This window comes from Mesoplodon bidens, assembly GCF_964165515.1.
Source record: "Mesoplodon bidens genome assembly, chromosome: 10".
NCBI classification, from domain to species: Eukaryota; Metazoa; Chordata; class Mammalia; order Artiodactyla; family Ziphiidae; genus Mesoplodon; species Mesoplodon bidens.
Window position 1 is genome coordinate 19497301 of NC_138172.1, and position 19687 is coordinate 19516987.

At 44.1% G+C, this 19687-nt stretch overlaps 1 protein-coding gene across 7 annotated transcripts in view; it reads left to right on the forward strand.

Annotated features, from left to right (window-relative positions):
• FOXP1 (forkhead box P1) overlaps positions 1–19687 on the forward strand; it is a 596443-nt gene that overhangs the window by 122326 nt on the left and 454430 nt on the right. The gene's annotated exons all lie outside the window — the stretch shown is intronic.

Below are 19687 nucleotides of genomic sequence, written 5' to 3' on the forward strand. Positions count from 1 at the left end.
CACCCTTTCGACCAAAATGGTAAATAATTTCGTTTGCAGGCAAATATTATGGCCATTTTTTTACCCTGGCAGCTCTTATTTTAATGAGAAATTTGCTTTATCCAGTAGTACATTAGCAAAGTGCGTCCTGATTTTATGTAGCAGGTGTTTACGGATAATCCTGGAGGGTCTCCATCCTGATGACTTCCTCTCTCCAGTGGTGAGCTTGTAAGGCGGACACTGTTATGGGAGGTCCCCTTAGCCCTCAGATCGTCCCGGTGCCTCCCTCTGTCTAAAGGGAGCGTCAGTGATTTCAGAGAGAGGTGAGAGCTTGTTTTCACTCTCTTCTCCACGAGAGTACCGAGCTCTGCCCAGCTCCCCTGGGTAGAATTACTCTGACATCATGATGCCACAGACCTGTGGTCACTAATTTTGACTGATGTCCTAACCTCGCAGCCCCTGCGATGTGGCTCTTGCGTCGTGTGCGGTGGCCGAGAATGCTTGTTTCTGTGTCATTTGCCAACTGGCGTTTTTAGATTTGACGTTGGTTTGACTTCTTACACGGGATGAGAATAAGATCATCAACCCACTTCATTCTAAGATGAAACAAAAGCCATTGTGACTGAAATAGAGAGTTCGGGGTGACTCACTCCACCATCAAATATGCTTTGTACACAGAGTTCCAAAGAGATTTCTAACTTTTAGGCACCATTTCATGGCTGCGAGCCCTGATTAAACTCGAGGGGACAAAATAGAAGTAACACCTCCCTCCTCCCCACAAAACAGCCTCCAAGTGTCTGGGTTTAAAGTTGCAAATTCCTAGATGATGCTATCTTGTGCATCTCTTTGTTGTAGTTGTACCAGCTGTTTCCCCCCCCCTCCCCGCTTTCAGCCTGTCAGAGCTACTCCCAGCAGTCCAAGGCAGCACCACCAGAGGATTGTATGAAGGGAATTTGATTTAATTCTCCATATCGTGCTTTTAACTAGAGACAGCGTAAAATCAAATTTGGCTAAGCTTACAAGGGTGTCGTTTAGAATGATGGATTCTCCCAACTACCAGTGTACAGTGTAAAACTTTTATTTTACCCTTTCTTTATTTTAGGTTAAACACAACTCTTGGAATGTCTGTATCGCCGACAATATCTATTTCAAACAGACTAGCCATGCCCTCTGCTGTAACTGAAACTTCCAAAAATGAGATATCCTTCAACTTTTAAAATTTTATTTATGACCTTAAAACCCTCACTTTTCTAGCCTAGGTAAATGGCTTGCTAATATCAAGAATATTGGACCTGATTTATTATTTTAGGAACCACTAGCACGTTACCTCACTTCTTAAGTTCTAATTGGCCAAGAATGCTATAAAAAAACTGAAGCAAATCAGCTTTTCCTTTTTTGTGAAAATTGAAATCAGCTTAACTCACAGATGAATTATCCGATTTCTCTGAAATCATGTTATGTTTCACTGTATATGTGTTTGCCTTTCTTAAAAACATTGGAAAGCAAATGTTTCATTTAAGAAGTGCTTTAATTCAGGGACTAAAATAATTTCATTTTGAATGGGATACTTACTTGCAATGATGAGATTAAAAACATCTGTATCTATTATGTGAGGGACAAAAATGAAGAGGGAGATTGTCTGTTGGCATTCTGTTTGTGACAATTACAAAAATCTTTATTAATTGGCAATAGAAGTAGGCTCTGTTAGGGAAGAAGTAGAGAGATCCCTTCATACGTTCCCCTGTAGGGGTAATTTTTATACCTTGTCTAGTATTTAAATACCTCTTAACTGCTAGGTGTCCATCAGTAGCCCCTTCCTGGGTCTCTAAACTAGTGTACGAAGCATGACCTTGTAACTTGCTTTGTTTATACATCTGTCAGGACAATATGTTATCTTCCCTTAAAAATGCAAATGTGCTCCCTGCAATACAGAGCTCTTTAGTCAACAAATAAATTGAGGTAAAGACTTTACCTAATACCCATTTAATTTAAATTCATTTTATAAACATAAAGACGCCTTTTAAGAGAAGCTTTAATTCCTCCTAGCACCTTGATTTGTGGTTGCCATGGAGAATGAAATCTGTCATTTGACAAGAAAAGTCACCCATTTATGACAACACTTTATCTTGTCTCTCCAGGGGAAGAAAATGTCAAAAGTGAGAGCAGAAAAAAATAAAGCCTTGAAACACCGGAATTTCTTGATTTCATTTTTATTATTCAGCTATCATATCCTTTCTGATAATAGCAACTTGGTGAAAATAAATAATGTTCCTACAGTAAAATCAAATATTTCCTATTGGAATGGACAAGGTTCTTTGTGACTGTCAGTGCTGTGAAGTCTGGCAAGAAATAGTGTTATTAGATAAACCTGCGGTGCCCAAATCCCATTTTCTTTTCATTATAGTGTCAAAATAATTATACCTGTGTAATTTGGGTAAGAAATTGCAGAATAAGTAAAATGGTCCATTGCAAGAGATTGCTGCTTTACGCTTGTGTTCCTTACAGGGTGGGGTTTCTACCAGCTAAAGGAATAAATGCTGGGGGTAAAGTATTTTCATTTGAATAAAGATGTAGAATAGGCCTTCCGTATTATATGCTAAATGGATAGGTAAATGCTGTATTCTGTTACTTTGCCCACATACCTATTTTGCAAATCCGAGTTAAAAAGGCAGAATATCTCAGCTAGTCATGAACTGGAGTATTATATTTTCCCACAGACTTAAAAAAATGTTTCATCCCATCTGATGCTTGTTTGCGTTTTTGAAAATGGTGTGGTACTCTAGGAGATTGAAAAAATCTACAGTTCTGATCCAGATCTGATCCAGTGATTCTTTATAGTTTGCATGTGCCCATGTAACGTATATATAAGTACTGTGTGTTTGAAGACAAATACACTGGAAGGATGTTTGCCTGCCTGCCACATTCATGGTTAAAATCTGACTCTTTTTTGAGATTTGCATTAAACAAAAATGTTGATGTTCTGCTCCGAAAAGCACATGAAAATAATCTGGGCTGCACCTTTCTTGAGGGGCACTGTTTTTGATTGCTGGAGTATTATACAGCTTGATGTGGTTGAGAAGTGAAGTAATCTCGTATCGATGAGATATAGCATTGTAATAGCAAGCCCTTTAGTGAAGGTTCAGTGTAAATATCTGACTGGCAGGGGAGCTGGTTTCTGGAACAGTTGTGCTTCTAAGAGATTACGAAAATGGAGAAAAGAAGGGGCTGAACTCTCGTTTTCCTGAAATTGGCACGCGCTGCTGGAGTGGTAGCCAATGCTGGTTGCTGTGCGGAAGCCTGCAGCCCCAGAGTTCCCGTCCTGTGTGCCCCAGCCAGGGATGTGAAGCTGGGCGTGTGTTGCTAAAAAGAATAAAGTGGGGAGAAGGAATGGCTCTGGCTTGTGGCAAATAAACCTGCCCATAAATATCAATAAAAACATATTTCCCAGGCATATCTTTTGATTGCTTGGATTGTGCATGTTGGACAAACTGCGTATTTATACGCAGTGGTTGAGCCATTTCCCCTACTACTTGTGTGCCTGGGAGTTCTCAATTGCCTAAATGTGAGACATCACTCACTCAAGTACGCTTTAAAGGGATATGCGCTAAATACGAATCTGCAAATGCCCTGTAATTCTGAATTAATGCTGCCTTGTTATTTAACACTCAGGACTCTATTTGGCCCTTTACTTTGATAAAATTGTCACTTGAATTTCATGGAGGTAGAAAGAGAGATGTGGATTGTCCCCCCATCAGGACTCAGATTGCTTTTGTGATTACTGAGGATATTTCATGTGTGTACTTGGCAGAACGTGTTCACACCAGTTGATAATAAAATTGCGATGTGGCACAGTAATTGTAATTTACATAGGTGTCCTAGGATTGTGTGTACAGCAGCGCTGTGGATTTGCTCGAATCCAGTGTGTGTAAATACATTAGACAGGCTTTGGGGGCTTTTATTTTATTGGATTTTTAAGTTTTAAAATTGTATTTTAATTTTTGTTTACATAACTTTCTATGACTTCTGATTTCTATGAATTTGTGAATTGTTTATGTGTGTGTGTGTGTGTATATATATATATATATATTTAAGTTTCATGGTGAGGATTAGCAAAGACATTTAAGAACATGGTAAAGATGTGTGAATGAGTAAACTCTGCCTTCATAGCCTAGCATTTTGTCAGCACTCTCAAATACCTATCTTTATATTCTAGTATGAGAATTCGTGTTTGTGTGTCCTGCTTTCTCTGAGGGGCAATGACACATCTCTGAGATAAGTTGCCCGGGCGGTCTTTTTCATATGGGGTACTTTCCTCAGCAATAACCTGTAAACACTCTTTCTTTAAAAATAAAGCTGCTAATACTAGTTGACACAGATTTTTTTACAGAAAAAAAAAAAAAAAACAACCCGAAACACCCTGTCTCTTTGATATCCCATGGTTTATGTTAAGAGCATTGCCCTGCAGTTAATAATAAAAATACCTAGCATAATATTTAGCACTTACTCTTTTTCAGTCACTATATAATTTTGGTATCTCACAGTATCTCTGTAAAGTAGGCATTGCTGTAATCCCTACCTTCCAGAGGAGAAACTGATGTGTTAAAGAAGATACACAGTCCTGAGTCCCAAAGCTAGTTCTGGAGGATGTGGGATTTAAACAGCCCGCTTCTGTGGTCTCCAGGGGACAGAAGAGAAGGTTGAGGGTCAAGGGAGGCACTTAAAATAAATTTCGGTCCCTACTGTGATGCTGTTTACTCGTATATATAAAATATCAGCTCAGTACATCGTGAACTAGCTCTCACACCTGAAAAATTAGTTTACGAGAAAACCCGGCACCTTTCGTTGAATGCAGCTTCTTTGCCTCTGCAATAATGAAAGTAACAGAAAACCTTATTTACATTTCAGAAATCGTTTCCTCAAATTTCCTGTTGTGCCAGACTTTTGCGTGTCCCCCTCTCTTTCTCTTTCCTACCTGCTGCCCCCTTGCTTTGCTGTAAAGCGAGACCAACTAGTTTGTCGATTTCATGAAGTTATCTGTTCACCGCATCTCCGCTGGGGAAGGGCTGTCGCCACCCCCCAAATTCTTTAATAATCAAAGCAAGGGCCACTGTAGTTCTTTCCACGGACGTTCACTCCTTTCCCTCATCTTGGCAGGGCTTTATGGCTGTGCTTTTTGGAAACCCTTTGTCCAGGTTACTTTACCTGAAAGCTTGCTGTATTGTTGTATTAATGTAATCAAATGATAGTTGTTTTTAATAACTTAATTGGATGAAAAAGAACCCTTGGAACTGAGAAGTAAAATGGTGGTGTGTATTAAACCGTTCTCGCACAGCCCGGCAGATCTGCAGTGGCAGATAAAGAAAGTGTAAGTTTGTACGTGGCTCCCACCGCTTCCCCACGCTTAACTATTACTAATAGCCCTTTTCTTTTTTAGGTCACCTGCATCAGGGAAACCGAAACTGTTGGAAGTGCAACCCTTAAAAATATTTTGACTCTTCCCATGAATGAAAAACATTTGGGCTTCTTTCTCCTCCAGATTTAAAACTTGGGCCTTTAAGAGCACAAAGTGAGAGAGAGGGACTCGGAAACGAATGCATCTTCTTTTTCACTTTGCAATCAGTTAATTCTTTGAAATCCCATCGCATGCAACATTTAAGAGTTTTCTTCATGCGTTTTATCCCGATTGTGGCAAAAGCAGTGTTTTCTTAAACATTTAAGTGAGTTTTTATTTAGGGCCTCTTTGAGAGCTAGTCTTCACATTATCTTTAATTAAAAGGGAAGGGTGTTTAATGACGAGAAGCTCACCTATAACAGGTTACTTATTGCTCCTTGTTAAATCAGTTGGTTTGGTCCTAGACAAAGTGAATTTTAGATGTGAGGAGCGCGCTTGTGCATTCTGCAGCTGGTCTGTTTTTGTTTGAAGAGGTCTCCACACAGGGACGTACTCTCAGTTGTGTGCCTTGGTATTTCAGACGGAGGGGGGATGTGTGCTCCTGCAGACATTTCCTCATCTGCCTGTCATTTTCTATGAAGAGTGTAGCACTAAAGGCACGTGTGTTTCTGCACACACTTCCTTTAAGAAATTGACTATTTGTAAAGAGATGTGTATCATTCATAAGAATTCCAGAACAGTGCCCCTGCCCCATTCAGTCTCGGGCATATACAAAGCTATGACGTGGTTTTTGAAGTTTTGGCAAATTACACGGTGGCCTTAGGTTGGTGAGTTTAGCAGTGGATGGAAACCAGCCCATAAGTACAGCCCAGAAGGGGGTGCACATTGGAAGTTGTGCTGCAGTTCTTAAACCATAGTGGACCCCAGGACTATAAGAGTGCTGATGATTCTGATTCAAAGGGTCTGAAATGGGACCCAGAAACCTGTATTTTTTAGCAGACCCCTCTGATGATTCGAATCCAGGTAGTCCGTGGACTTGAACCTATGCTCTTGAAGTCGGGGAACCGCCCTTATCATCTCACCATTAAGAGCAGCTGCATCAAAATTCTTCTAGAGCAGTGTTGTTCCTCATCTCTTGGTGTGTATCGGGATCAGCTATGGATTTTGTTAAAATGCAGGTTCTGACTCAGTAGGTCTGGGAGGGGGGTGCACCTGGGACCCTGCATTTTTAACAAGCTCCCAGGTGCTGGTCCATGCTGCTGGACCAGGCCACACTCAGAACCCCATGGTTCACTGGTTTGTATTGCACAGAGGTTTGAAAAGAAAGGAAAAAATTTAGAGCAACTCTTGGGGTGCTTTTTGTCTTTGCGGTTTTCTGTTGAACCCTCATCTCTCTCTCTCTCTCTCTCTCTCTCTCTCTCTCTCTCTCTGTTTCTCTCTGTCTCTGTTTCTCTCTGTCTCTGTCTCTGTCTCTCTCTCTCTGTCTCTGTCTCTCTCTCTCTGCCTTGCCTCCTGTTGTAGTGTGAACCCACGTCTGTGGCCATTAAGGAGCATTTTCACAAGTGAAAATACAGATGATGCTTGTCGTGTATGTGGAGGCACAAAGATTCTAAATTAGCCCCAGTGACCCCGGCTCTGCTCGCCCTGTAGGAGTCCAGTTCTCTCTGCCAGATGGAGGGGCAGTTAAGAGTCTTTTGAGACACTTTTTCTCACCTCTTCTACTGCTGCTGTTTCGTAACAAAATAGAGCCAGTGTAGTTCTAAACTCCAGGGTCACTGGAGAGGGGCATCTTGCAAAGGAGGGTAAGAGAAGTAACAGTCCAGCTCCGGATTTTCCTGCTAAAATATAAATATTTGCTTTATAAAGGCTGTGAGAGCAGAAGAGGTGGTTTGGTGGAAATACTTGAAGTCACACCAGCTCTGTTTCAGAGTTGTGGCCCCTTTCAAGCTTGGTCTGTTCGTTTTCTTAAGCACAGATGCCTGGTTCACAGTGAGTTTTAGGACTTTCTTTCTCTGCATGAAAGGAGATGTGGTGTCCTTGAAGGCTTTGTATCTTCGGCTCTGGAAGGCAGAAGCTATTAGGATGTTGGTGTTTGAGCTGGGTACATATTCCTGAATTCCCTTTCTACCTGGGCTTTCAGAAGAGGGGTGTAACCGGTGGGCTCAACTCTAAATTTCATCAGCATTTAGGGCCTGGTATTTCTTCAATGAAAATAGGATTCGAGATCCCGAAGGTGATATTGACCATCTCAGTGACTTTGGACAAGATCTCGGGGTTGGGGATGGGAGGGGTTAGATTGAAATGAGCATTATGAGTCCATCAGCACGAGACATACTTTTCTCCTTGTGTTGGCATCCTGTTATAACTTTCCCTTTGATTCAGCCTATGGGGCTTCCCGGCTCACACTGTGAATCTCCTTTAGCTGTTAGGATAACCAGGGTAACGGTTCTCAAAATACCCATTTGCATGTGTCATTCAACTTGAAGAATGTATCTGATAATTGATGTTTTGAACCAATAACTCCCATGCCCGGTAGACAGTACAAAACTGGGGTTTGGGAGGCATAAGATTGGGGGAGGGGCCCTGCTTTATTCTTGTCCGTGTTTAGCTGGCCAATCTTGGCATTTTTTTTTTATGAAGCTGTGTATATCCTTATTCTTCTCCTGATTCACCTTAGGAAGTAAGGAAGTAGGTGGTATGAGAACGTTCACTGATATTGGCCCAAACATCACTGAGTGTGATAGGATCATAGAATTTTGGCAGTAGAAGTAACATGAGGTAGCCTGTGGCCCAAGGGTCTCAAACTCAAATTGCAATGGGGGCCACACAGGTAATTACAAAGAAGTCAGCAGGTTCAACAGGGAGAGCGGAGAGCCCGACCACACTGCCGATCCACTCCATCCAGTTGTCACCAGGACTTTGGGCCGTATTGCCAGGTCTTCTGAATTTTCTAGAGATGCCAGAGAGCAGAGTGGACCCTTATAAGTCCTTTGGAGATGTGTTCATCTCACCCATGAGGGAAAGGGGAAGGGAGAGAAAGCCAGTGTGGAATTCATGTCCATCTTCCGGGAACACCAGCTGATTTTCTCAGCGATTGAAAAGCTGTCAAACAAGAACATCTCACTGCAGTTGACATGGGAGGGAGACAGGCGCTCCTGCTCTGTGACCGTCAGAGAATGACAGGTCTTGACCAAAGCAGTGTCCACATTCAAAAATGTGTGCCTGATCCCTCGAAGTTCAGCCCTCTCAGATATTAAAATGTAACAGGAGGCTGCTTTGGGTCCGTAAGCCTGAACCTCATCATTTATCCCAGGGAGAATAAAATTATATCTAGCAACTCATCCACTGTTGTGCCAACTGTGAATTTTCCCTCTCTTGCATTGCTGGTTCTTTGGATCTGCCCGTGTTATTAAAAAATAAGGTATCTTTGCACGGGAATCACCTGGTTTTCCAAGCTGTTTACCATTCAACAAAGCTGCCACAGAATAAATACCTTTGCATTTGCCCCCTTGGCTTGGGGGTTAAGTCAGTACTTAAACTCCTGAGTATTTAGTCTTGACACTAATTTCTGTAGTGTGTAAGGCATGTCAGTATAGGAGAGCTTTTCATGTTCCCTTTAGAGTTCCCCTTGATGACATTATTTCAAAAGGTACTGGGTGGTAGGTATTAGAAATGGATATCAATTCACCTTGTGGAGGCTCCAAGGGTGTTTAATTTTAGAGACCTAGCAGGTAACATGTTTGCAATTGCACACATATCTTTACCCTATGGGCACCGACTTTTGCCACAGAGAGGTGTGTGACCACCTACACAGGAGATGCACGCCTTCATAAATGAGAGCGGTATAATTCTTTTTTCTTGGAAAGCTGCACCCCAGAAACCTATTGTTTTACCTGTGAAATTACCAACCTGAAGGTAGCCTGGAATTAGCACATACATTTTTATTTGGGGTTTTGGCAATTCTAGCTGGACCACTTTTTTTTTTTTTTTTTTTTTTTTCCCCTCTCCCTTTGGCAATGCTGGGTCATTTAACACCTACACAAATGAGAGACCCAGTTTTGTGTTCCTTCATGGTTCCAGTGTCTTTTCTTTCTTTTTTTTTTTTTTTTTTGGTTTGTTTTTAACATAAGGACTGGCCCCTTGATGTATTTGTCCCAGTGGCAGAGAGACGGTGCACCCCTAATGCCTTCCTGGCTCTGCCTTCCACTTCTCCTGAGCATTTCCAAACTACTGGTGTTTTAATTACTGTATTGTTCATCCGGTTCAATTGTATTTAATTGGCTTTGTGTTTCGTCTTTCTGTTTCGATGAAAGGATTATTGGCGGTTTGGAAAAAAAAAAAAAGCCCATTTAAGTGAAGCTCCATCGTTTAAGACACATATAAAAATTCTTTAAGATGCCTTTTATTTGGGATCTCTTTATCTTCCTTCACAAGCTTTCTGAGAATAAGTAGTGCATGTTGAGGTTTATCTTTGCTTTTATGTGCTCCAGCCACATGCTTAACATTGAGCACATTTGAGTCGCATTTCACCGGCTTTCACAATCCTTTTAAAAAGGGACTGATCTGTTAACATCACCCTCTTTAGATCTAGCAGACAGGATGTCCTTCCATACAAAGAAGGGCTCCCCGTCTTTCTGGCTGGCCAGTGAGTGAATGATTTCAGGCCTGGTGGGCAGTACTCGTGTCCATGCGTCACACAGCCCAACCACAGTAGTAGGCAGCTGCATGTAATTTTGAACTCCACTCATTGAACTGTAATAAAACAATATAAGCACTGCTCGGGGGGAAGATTGGATGCAGTTATCCTTACACAAGGCTCGGGCATATGAAAGCAGTGCTGGCTGACAAGAGGATTTTAAGATTTGATTTTGATTGAATTGCAGAATTGAACAGGCCAGGAATGTCAGTGGAAGGCTAAACGCCTGTAGTGCCATAAAGTTTTATTCATGTGAGGCTTTCCAATATCAAGTAGATGGATTATAGGAAAAGGTGTCAAGGGACATGAAATGGAAGAGCCCCAAACATAAAATGTAGGCAGGAGGGAAAAATTACTTCTTGCTTAGTATATAATTAGGTCTCAAAAAAAGAGAATATTCCATAAAATTGTTTATTCTTCCCTCTCTTCAAAGAAGAAAAAAATGACCCTCTCGTTATATCACTTATTATTCTTTCAAGTGAAATTGAATTTAGTACCTAAGACAGGACCTTCTCTTACGTCATTCTTTTTTTTTCCTTCCAGTTTTATTGAGATATAATTGACACACAGCACTGTGTAAGTTTAAGGTGTACAGGATAACGATTTGGCTTACATACATCGTGAAATGATTACTGCAGTAAGTTTAGTGGACATTCATCATCCCACGTAGATATAAAGTTAAAGAAATCGGAAAAATAATTTTTCCCCTGTGATGAGAAACCAACGATTTGAAAAATATCGGGATGGAGGTTGCCTACCATGGAAAATAGCAGGGGAGAGTTTTGTTGTGTGATGGAAATGTTCTGTCTCAATAAGGGTGTCAGTTACACTGGTGTATGCCTTTGTCAAAATCCTTTGATCTCTAACACATAAGATACGTATGTAAACTTTATGTAAACTATACCTCCATAAAAGTTAACACACTGCTAGCCAGAAATCTATATATGTGGACATGTAAAATTCATAATGAAACACAGATTATTTGGAATTGACAGTGAAAGAGCACTCCTTATCAGAACTTAAGAGAAGTAGTCTTATGCCATTCTTTTTTTGATTTTGTTCCAAAGTAACGTCGGGTGATAGGCTTTGTTGAAAAGAGAGGGGAGGGGGTGAATCAAGAATATCACTGTGCACTAGACACCACGAACGCTTCTTTTCAGAAATAAGAGAGAGGCACGTGTTCACACATCCGAACACACTGGCTTATTTCATTGCTCGACAGTGCGTACAGAATCGTGCACGCATTTGCCTTGGGCAGCTGATACGACCATTTGTGTGGGGTTGGAGCGTGGCGGTCACTGGCAATGAGCTGGTGAAGTTACACAGCAGGTTGGATGGGGAGGGCCACGTTCATTGCCTTTGCTGTCCTGGTTCTTTATCCACGTGCAGTGTTCCTATTCAGATCATTAGTGAAGCACGTCTAAAAATTGCCAGGGGGGAGGTAAAGAAATACCTGTGTAATTTTTCAGTTTTGAATCTATTTGTTTGGCATTGCTAACCAAAGTAGTTTCGGTTAAATAATTGAAGTTAGGAATATATACACTTTGACTCTAGCATGCAGGTGTGATTTTTCTTTGTCCTCCTCCTACCCCTTATTCTAATGTATTATGTGTTTAGAAACATGTTTATTTGTAAATGAGGCTTTGTGAGGTTGAAACGGAAAACCAGAAAGGAAATTTGGAACCCTTAGGGCCTTATGTTTTTCAAGCCCCCTTTTCCTTTCATGCTTAATTCGAAAAGAAAGGGCTTGCCTTGAGGTTGTCGTTACCTCCCTGAGATTTGTAAAACTTTTATTTATCCCATGTCCCATAGATTTGTGTTAGAATGTATTGAGTTATACTTTATTATTATTTAGTTTTTCTAAAAATAAACTCCATAAATATTTATCTAATCAGACAACGATTCATTTACAAGCAGCCCTTGGAAAAAGAAAGGAGTCCTCGGTCGGAGTGGTCAGAGTGCATGATCCCTAAGTGGCCCCTTTTAATTTGACGTTGCACCCACCCCCCCGCCTCCTCCTTTAGGGTTGAGGCAAAATTGATATCTGAGAATGGAATTTTCTGCTGTTGATGGACTTAATCCTAATTTGCGTGAGACAGGAGGGGAAAAAGGTTGTTTGGGGTAGATGAAAGGAAGTACTCCCAAAGTTGCAAAGAGCTGCCTTTGAACTTGGTAAGATTCAAGGAAATTGGCCCATGCCTGGGCTGCTCCCAGCCCTGTAGTTCTGATCTTTAAGAGAGGGATGAGTTACAATGTTACCCGTCAGTTTACATTGTGGTTCCTCTTTGGGAGTTACTGCCACACCCATAAATGCATGAAAATTTCATTTCACTCCCATGTCCCTTTAACACTGTATTAAGGTCAAGTAAACTAGGTACTTACGGTGCAGCATTTAAGGAGGTGCTGACCTTGAACTTGCAGGACTCTGAGAGTGAGTGCCTCCGTACATTTTGCATTTGAGGCCCCTTGCTTGCTTCCCTGAGTTCTGGGCCCTGCTTTAACACTTTGGGAAGGCTGTGTCTGGGTTGCATTTTTTGCAATAGAAAAAAATCCTTGATCTAAGTGAAGCTGTTTGCTATTTCTGTAACCTCCCCTCTATTTTTCTTACCGAAATTAAAAAAATGACAGTGAGTGTGATTATACAATATTGTTTGATTCCTGTTTCCATGCAGCTTCCCTGAATTGGCAGGCATGCTGCATCTGAACTCAAATGCAATTTTGCATCAGGTCTGGTCATAACATGTATTTTTTTCTTTGATCCCACTGGAGCTAGGGTTTGACATTCACGCACAGACTTATACACGCCACACACCTTATTAAGTGGTACGGTTGCAAGTATCCTCTGTTAAAAAGACATGTGCAGGCATTACCAGGCTGAAGTTTGCCAAGCAGGTTTCCAAAGGATTAATACTTGGCAACTATTTGGCTCTGGAATTGTGGAAGCGGTAATTTGGTGTTCAAAGCAGAGAAGTTAACTTGGGACATTAAAGCTGTTGACATGAACGATCTTGGTTTCTGGCGCTATAACTACCACCTACTAGCCACGGGGATCTCAGGAAGGAATCCCCTTGGATTCCTCCCATTTCATCCACAGGAAAACCTAGTTTGGCAGGTGCCATCATTACCTACTGGTTGACAGATGAGGGAATCACCACTTGGAGAAATGAAATCATCTGCCCAAGTTCACAGCTCAGGAACAACAGAGCCTCCCCCTTGAACTCTTAATACCAGCGCGCTTCACCACCGCATAACCCTTCCGTTTATTGTCCAGGGATGTTATTACAGGTACAGTCTGCCCTTTGGAAGAGGTACCAGAATTTCCTTCCTATGTATTGCTTATCCTCACAAGTCAAGAGCCTTCGTTTGCAGGACTGTTGAGGCATTCAGTGCCCACACTAAGTTTTTGCAGACTTAACGGAGCAAGATTTTGTACATTTCTTTGTGGAAGCCATTCACAGAGGAGTGTGTCAGCGGAAGAGAAGCAGTGGGAATCCTTAAGTCTCGACAGGGGAGAAGGCCCTCCTGATAGAGCAGCAAGTAACTGTCAGTCACGAAGATTGAAGTCTCAGAAGGATTCTGCGCTGGGGTTCCCCCCGACCCCGCCAGCCTGGCAGCATTCGCCTTCCTAAGCAAGGAAGCGTTGTTTGGATCCCTGAACCCATGACGGGTTCCATGAGGTCTGGCACTGTCTGATGTGTGGTGCGTATGAATGAAACCTCTCTGCTACAAGCTGAAATCGGTTGGAGAAAACTGGAAGAATGAGTCATTTCAGGTTCTTCGCTCAGAACATGTCTGTGCTTGTTTCTGGCTGTTTCCAAAGCGCTGAAGTTTCTCTGTGATCCTGAGTAGGACAAAAGGGAGAGAAATGGATATCCGCCTTCCCCCCATTCTGGTGAGTATGCAAGTTTAAGAGAAACACGTTAAAAGGGCTAGATTCTTTTCGAAGGAGCCTGTCTACATCGGTTATAAACTGTGTCTTAACAGGTAAAGCACTTGGAGCACGGCTGGCCTTCCTCTAGATAACCTTGCTGTGGGCATGAGGCCTTGTCCACACTTAGTTCTTCTCAGTTCCCAGGTGGTAACCGGAACACAGGCCTTGATGGTTTCAACTCTCCTCGAATTGTAAAACAGATGATGGAGCAAAGTGGCATTCTGGCACTGGGGAACCAGGTCTCTCACAAATTTACGTTCAGCTGCAGTGATTCCCATTTGGATCTGACTCTCACCTCATGGTGTCTGCTTGCTAGTCACTGCCCAGGTACCGCCCTGCCTCAGTTTGTTCATCTGTTAAATGGGCATTGCTCTCTGTGAGCTCTTAGAGGAACACCGTGAACTCACTTGGTGATATTTGCAGCTGAGGGCCTGGTCATACGGTAGCTAAATATAAACGACAGTCATGACTGACATGTGTAGACGTACGTGTAGACAGAGGTGTTCAGGCCACAGATATGTTTTGATTGACTTGTATGGTGTTCTACCTAAAATATTTGAATCTATCACTTAGGTTTACTGAGATTTCCTACGCAGTACCCAGATTTCTGGTTTCTTTTCACAAATCAAAAGATGTGGGGACACTAGCCTTTCTCCCAGGCTGGGGCCAAGATGCTGGTTTAGATGGGGCTTGTCAAGCTGTCTGGTTAGGGATGCTTTCCCACACTCCCTGGTGTTTGATTCCCTGTCTGCTTCATTCGTTGAAGCAATTGCCTGGCCCCTGTGGGCATTTGCGTTGGCAACCCTGATACAGTATGTCCTGAAGCGTGTGGACCGGTACACGCGAGTGTGGACATCATCAGGATTCACAGTCATTCCCGCTGAGGCATGTGCAGCGAGGTTTCTGGAAAGTGCCAGGTTTTTTTTTTTTAATCCCTTAAGTGATTTAAACTTCCTGGAAGCTGTGCATCCCATGTAAACAATGGGACCCGTAGAAAAACATACTCATTGGAGAATTACGAGGCATATAATTTTGTCCTTAAATTCTTACAAGCGAATTGTAAGAAACCTCTGAGACATTACAGCGTTTTAATAACACTTTGCTGCTCCATGGGCTGCCTCATTTTTACTTGTATTAATTTAATTTCTTTTCCTATGTGTGGTAGCGGGCGCCTGTCTCCAGCTCCACCCTTGTGCGCCCCGGGGAAGCCGCCTGGTGCCCTCCCTCCTTGGGGCAGAAGCTCCAGGGGCACATCCCTGGAAGACTTGATGAGCTTTCAGCCTCTCCTTCATTCCTGTACAGGCTTCTTCCCTGCTCATTACACTCCCTGCTTCCTCTTAGACTGCCAGCAGCACATTATATTAACGCCCCCCCGCCATCTGCAGCCAGAGTCGTTACCACCACTGTGCCTGCGCCGGTGACTACAAAACCCCCAATCTTGGGGTGCCCCTGTGTGGCAACAGCTCAGGGAAGCCAGTCTCCGCAACCCCCTTGTCCCCATGGGGCCCAGGCTTCTCGGAGAAGGGCAAGAGCTGCCCTCTGCTTCTGTCCCCGTGGCAACCGGGTTGTCCACAATGAATACCTGAATCCATCCATCCGTCTGCCGGTTCTTTTTTTTTTTTTTTCGGCCGCGCGCCCCGGCTCGTGGGATTTTAGTTCCCTGAACAGGGATTGAACCTAGGACCTCCGCAGTCAGAGTGTGGAGTCCTCATGACTGGACCACCAGGGAATTCCCCATCCGCCAGTTCTTTTCAATAGATATTGGTTGATTGAGTGCCTCTGATGTACCAGGCACTGGTGTTTTCAACACTCTGTGAAAACATGAGATGCCGATGAGACATTAGAACCATAGGGAATGGGACAAAGGCCATTATAAAAGGCAGAACTGACTTTGTGTGTTGAATATCACGGAGTTCAAACAAACTTAGACTCTTAGGACTTCCCTGGTGGTGCAGTGGTTAAGAATCTGCCTGCCAATGCAGGGGACACGGGTTCGAGCCCTGGTCTGGGAAGATCCCACAGGCCACGGAGTAACTAAGCCCGTGCGCCACAACTGCTGAAGCCTGCATGCCTAGAGCCTGTGCTCCGCAACAAGAGAAGCCACCGCCGTGAGAAGCCACCACCGTGAGAAGCCCGCGCACTGCAACGAAGAGGAGCCCCCGCTCGCCGCAACTAGAGAAAGCCCACGTGTAGCAACGAAGACTTGACGCAGCCAAAAATAAATTAAAAAAACAAAAACAAGAAAAAACAAACTTAGAATCTTAGAACTTCTTGAGAAGCTCTCTGGATGGAGCTCATTTTTCTTTTTCAGAAACTTCAGGAGGCAGTTTATTACATGGGTAAAATGTTGTCCTCTGTGTCAGCCCTGTTCTGGTTCCAAGCAAGACACTGGGGGCTGTCATTTACGTTGCCAGTGGTGTGCATGACCCCTCTTAAGTTGGGCAGTGCACACCCTTCCCAGCCGTCCATGGCGGCCTTGATTCAGACAGACCTGCATTTGAGTCTTGCTTTTACCCTTAATTTGTGAGCCAACACATGTTTCTTTAGCTCTCCCAAATTTGGTTTCTTCGTCTGCAAAGTGGGGTGGCATTATGGTACCCGCCTCACAGGTGCCATAGTGAAGACGGGGGTGGGGGGGAGGAGGCATGTTAAAGCCCCCGAGTACCTGCCACGTGGTCTGTACTCAAGAAGTAGTCACTGCTGGTAATGCAATGAATGATCGCCTTTCCCACATCGTCCCCCCTTCCCCAGCCGCGTGGTGCACTTTGAGAGGGATATCCTTCACATTCGTTTTCCAGAAAATTGAGGGCACCGACTTGTTTCCTCCTTCATGCCGCCACCCTGCAGTCGCCAGGCCATCTCCCCCTCTGCCGTGCCTCGGGCTAAGCTACAGCAGGGTCGTGTACAGAGCTTCCCTGGCGAACGTCCGTCCGTTGCCTTTCTGTCTGTAGTTCGCCTGTGATTTTGGCTGCTTATCTAATCCAGGGAAGGAGCCGCCACTCCTCAGCCTTGGGCAGGCCGGTTGCGGGCTGGCCCGTAATAATACAATTATGAAGGTTAACAGGAAAAAGTGGGGTCCAGGAGCAATTCCAGGCAGCTGGCAGCCCTGCTGAATTGGAAGCACCCCACCAATGAAAACTGCAGCGAGAAGCAAATTAAACCTCCTATCTGCCATCTCACGCTCTTCTCTCCCCTTTCCTGTTTGGACTTGAAAGGCGATTGGAGCCAGGGCCCTGACAGTTGGCGGAAGTGCTGCAAGGGGGGAGTATTTATTTACAGTGAGTCGTGGCGATGCTTGTTCAGGATGCGGTTTCTTGCAGGAAGTTCTGTCTCCACCCCCCGAGTTTGATCATTTCTCCAAAAAAAAAAGAAAGAAAAGAAAAGAAAAAAATCCTTGATTGTTTGAGGCCTCCACGCTGACATGGAGCAACACGGGGTAACCTGTCTGCCCTTGGAGGATTTGCTGAGTGCACCCTTGGAGGAGGGCCTGCAGCAGGGCAGCAGGCCACCAGCGGGCCCCGCTTCCCCCAGATGTGTTCAGGTGCAGCAGTAATCATTAGGCATTTAAAATAGGGAAGTAGGCCGTGTCCACGTGCTGTAAGCTGTGGTTGGCGCGAGCCATTCCGTTCGTTAACAGACACCAGTGCCAACTGAGGATGTTGTACTGGGTGTTTCAGAGAGAAAATCACTTTGAGGCAAATTCAGCGGTGACAGTGCTTAGGAAGCAGGTACCTGCGTTATAAACCGGTCGGTCTGGGGCCACTGAAGCCCCTCTGAAGCTGCGTGCCGAACTCTGGGTCCCAAGTTTGGGGTGCCTCCTGCCTTTGGGAGTCTTGTAGAATGGTGGGAGAAAAGGGAAACGGGATTCCATCGAAGAGTTTATTGTGGTATTTTCTAAAGTCCTCAGAAGACCCTGTAATACTATAGAATTTTCTCATAAACCCACAAATATTCTTCATTTCTTATTTAAAAATATACAGGGGGCTTCCCTGATGGCACAGTGGTTAAGAGTCCGCCTGCGATGCAGGGGACACGGGTTCATGCCCCGGTCTGGGAAGATCCCACATGCCGCGGAGCGGCTGGGCCCGTGAGCCATGGCCGCTGAGCCTGCGCGTCCGGAGCCTGTGCCCTGCAATGGGACAGGCCACAGCAGTGAGAGGCCCGCGTACCGGCAAAAAAAAAAAAAAAATATATATATATATATATATACACACACACACACATACACATACACAGAAGGTGAGGAGACGTTACCAAAGGATATAAAATGGAAATTAAATCTCCCTCCCCCAGGGTCTCAGCTCCCTTCTTAATGCTTCTCAGTCCTGAGGGACCAGCACCATCAGCAGATGCAGGCTCTGGGGCCCCACCAGAGACCTACAGAATCAGAAAGGACCATGCAGCACGGAAATCTGTGTTTTAACAGGTCCTCCATTTGGTTCTGATGGTCACTAATGTTTGAGAACCGCACACTTAAGACTGTGGCTTTCAGACTTCACTGTGGTCAGAATCTGCTGGAGGGCTTGTTCACACCACGGGTGCTCAACGTCAATGCCCAGAGACTCCAGTTCAGTCGGTTGCTGGTGGGGCCTGAGACTCTGCATTGTTCATTTTTCAGTGGAGGGGACAAACATCCCTTCCCACCATTCCCCTCCCTGCAGTGGTTCTGGATCTTTGATAAACGCTGACTTTGGGAGTGGCCCTGATCCTTTTAAAAAACAACCACAAAAATTACGGAATGGAGGAAGCAGCTCTTATTTGTTGAGGCCACGGCTAATTTAATACATCACAGTACCGACAATAATGAGGACTTTGGCACCCATGTAAGTTTCCCCAGCTGTCCCAGGTGCCCAGCTCATTGCAAGAGACTTTTGCGACTAATTTCTGCAGCTAAGGAATTCATCCCTCTTTTGGAGAAACTCTTGTCAGTCTGCCAAAATTACTTGGACCGTGTCAAGATTCAGACGAAGTTGCAAATGTTCTCCTATAGGTGTCTCCCCCAGTGTTTTACCTGATCTCTTCATATATTATTTTGTGGCTTCTAAAGGTCTTTCACCATCTTTGAAAGGCGCTAGTGGTTGGGTATGATTTTAAGCTGATGGACTTTATTCGCAGAGTATGGCAGATACAGGTGACAGGCTTCATTTCCCACCCCTTTGAGGGTCTGTCGTAATAGACAAAGTGGTTCCAAAGGTGTATGCAGTCCTTGTGTCAAGGAGCTTACAGTCTGGGTCGCTGGTGGTTCATATAGAGAAAGTACGTGTAGACCAGAAGGGCAGTACCGTGTGGATCTGGTGCCAAAGGAACGACAGACTGTGCGTCCTGTGGCACATACCAGGAGAGTTTCATAGAAGTGGCACGCACCGTGCTTGAGCAGGGTTTGGAAGGGTGAATAGCAGTTCCCCAGATGACCCGAGAGGAAGAATATCATTACAGGCAGAGGCAGTAGCTGGCGTTGCATCCTGCTCCGCCTCCTGAGATGCTTCATGTCTGGGAATCCTTGAGGGTTGTTCAGGAGTGACTTCTGAGTTGGAGGATCCTGGGGAAGATGGCAGTTGGAACTTAGCTAAGGCCCTCTTGATGCAAATAATATTGGGCAGTGTGGAAGAATTTTATCATGTACAAAGGGCAGTCACCTTTATAAAATATAGAGAACAGGTTTTTTTCCTGCAGTTCCCCCATTGAGTCC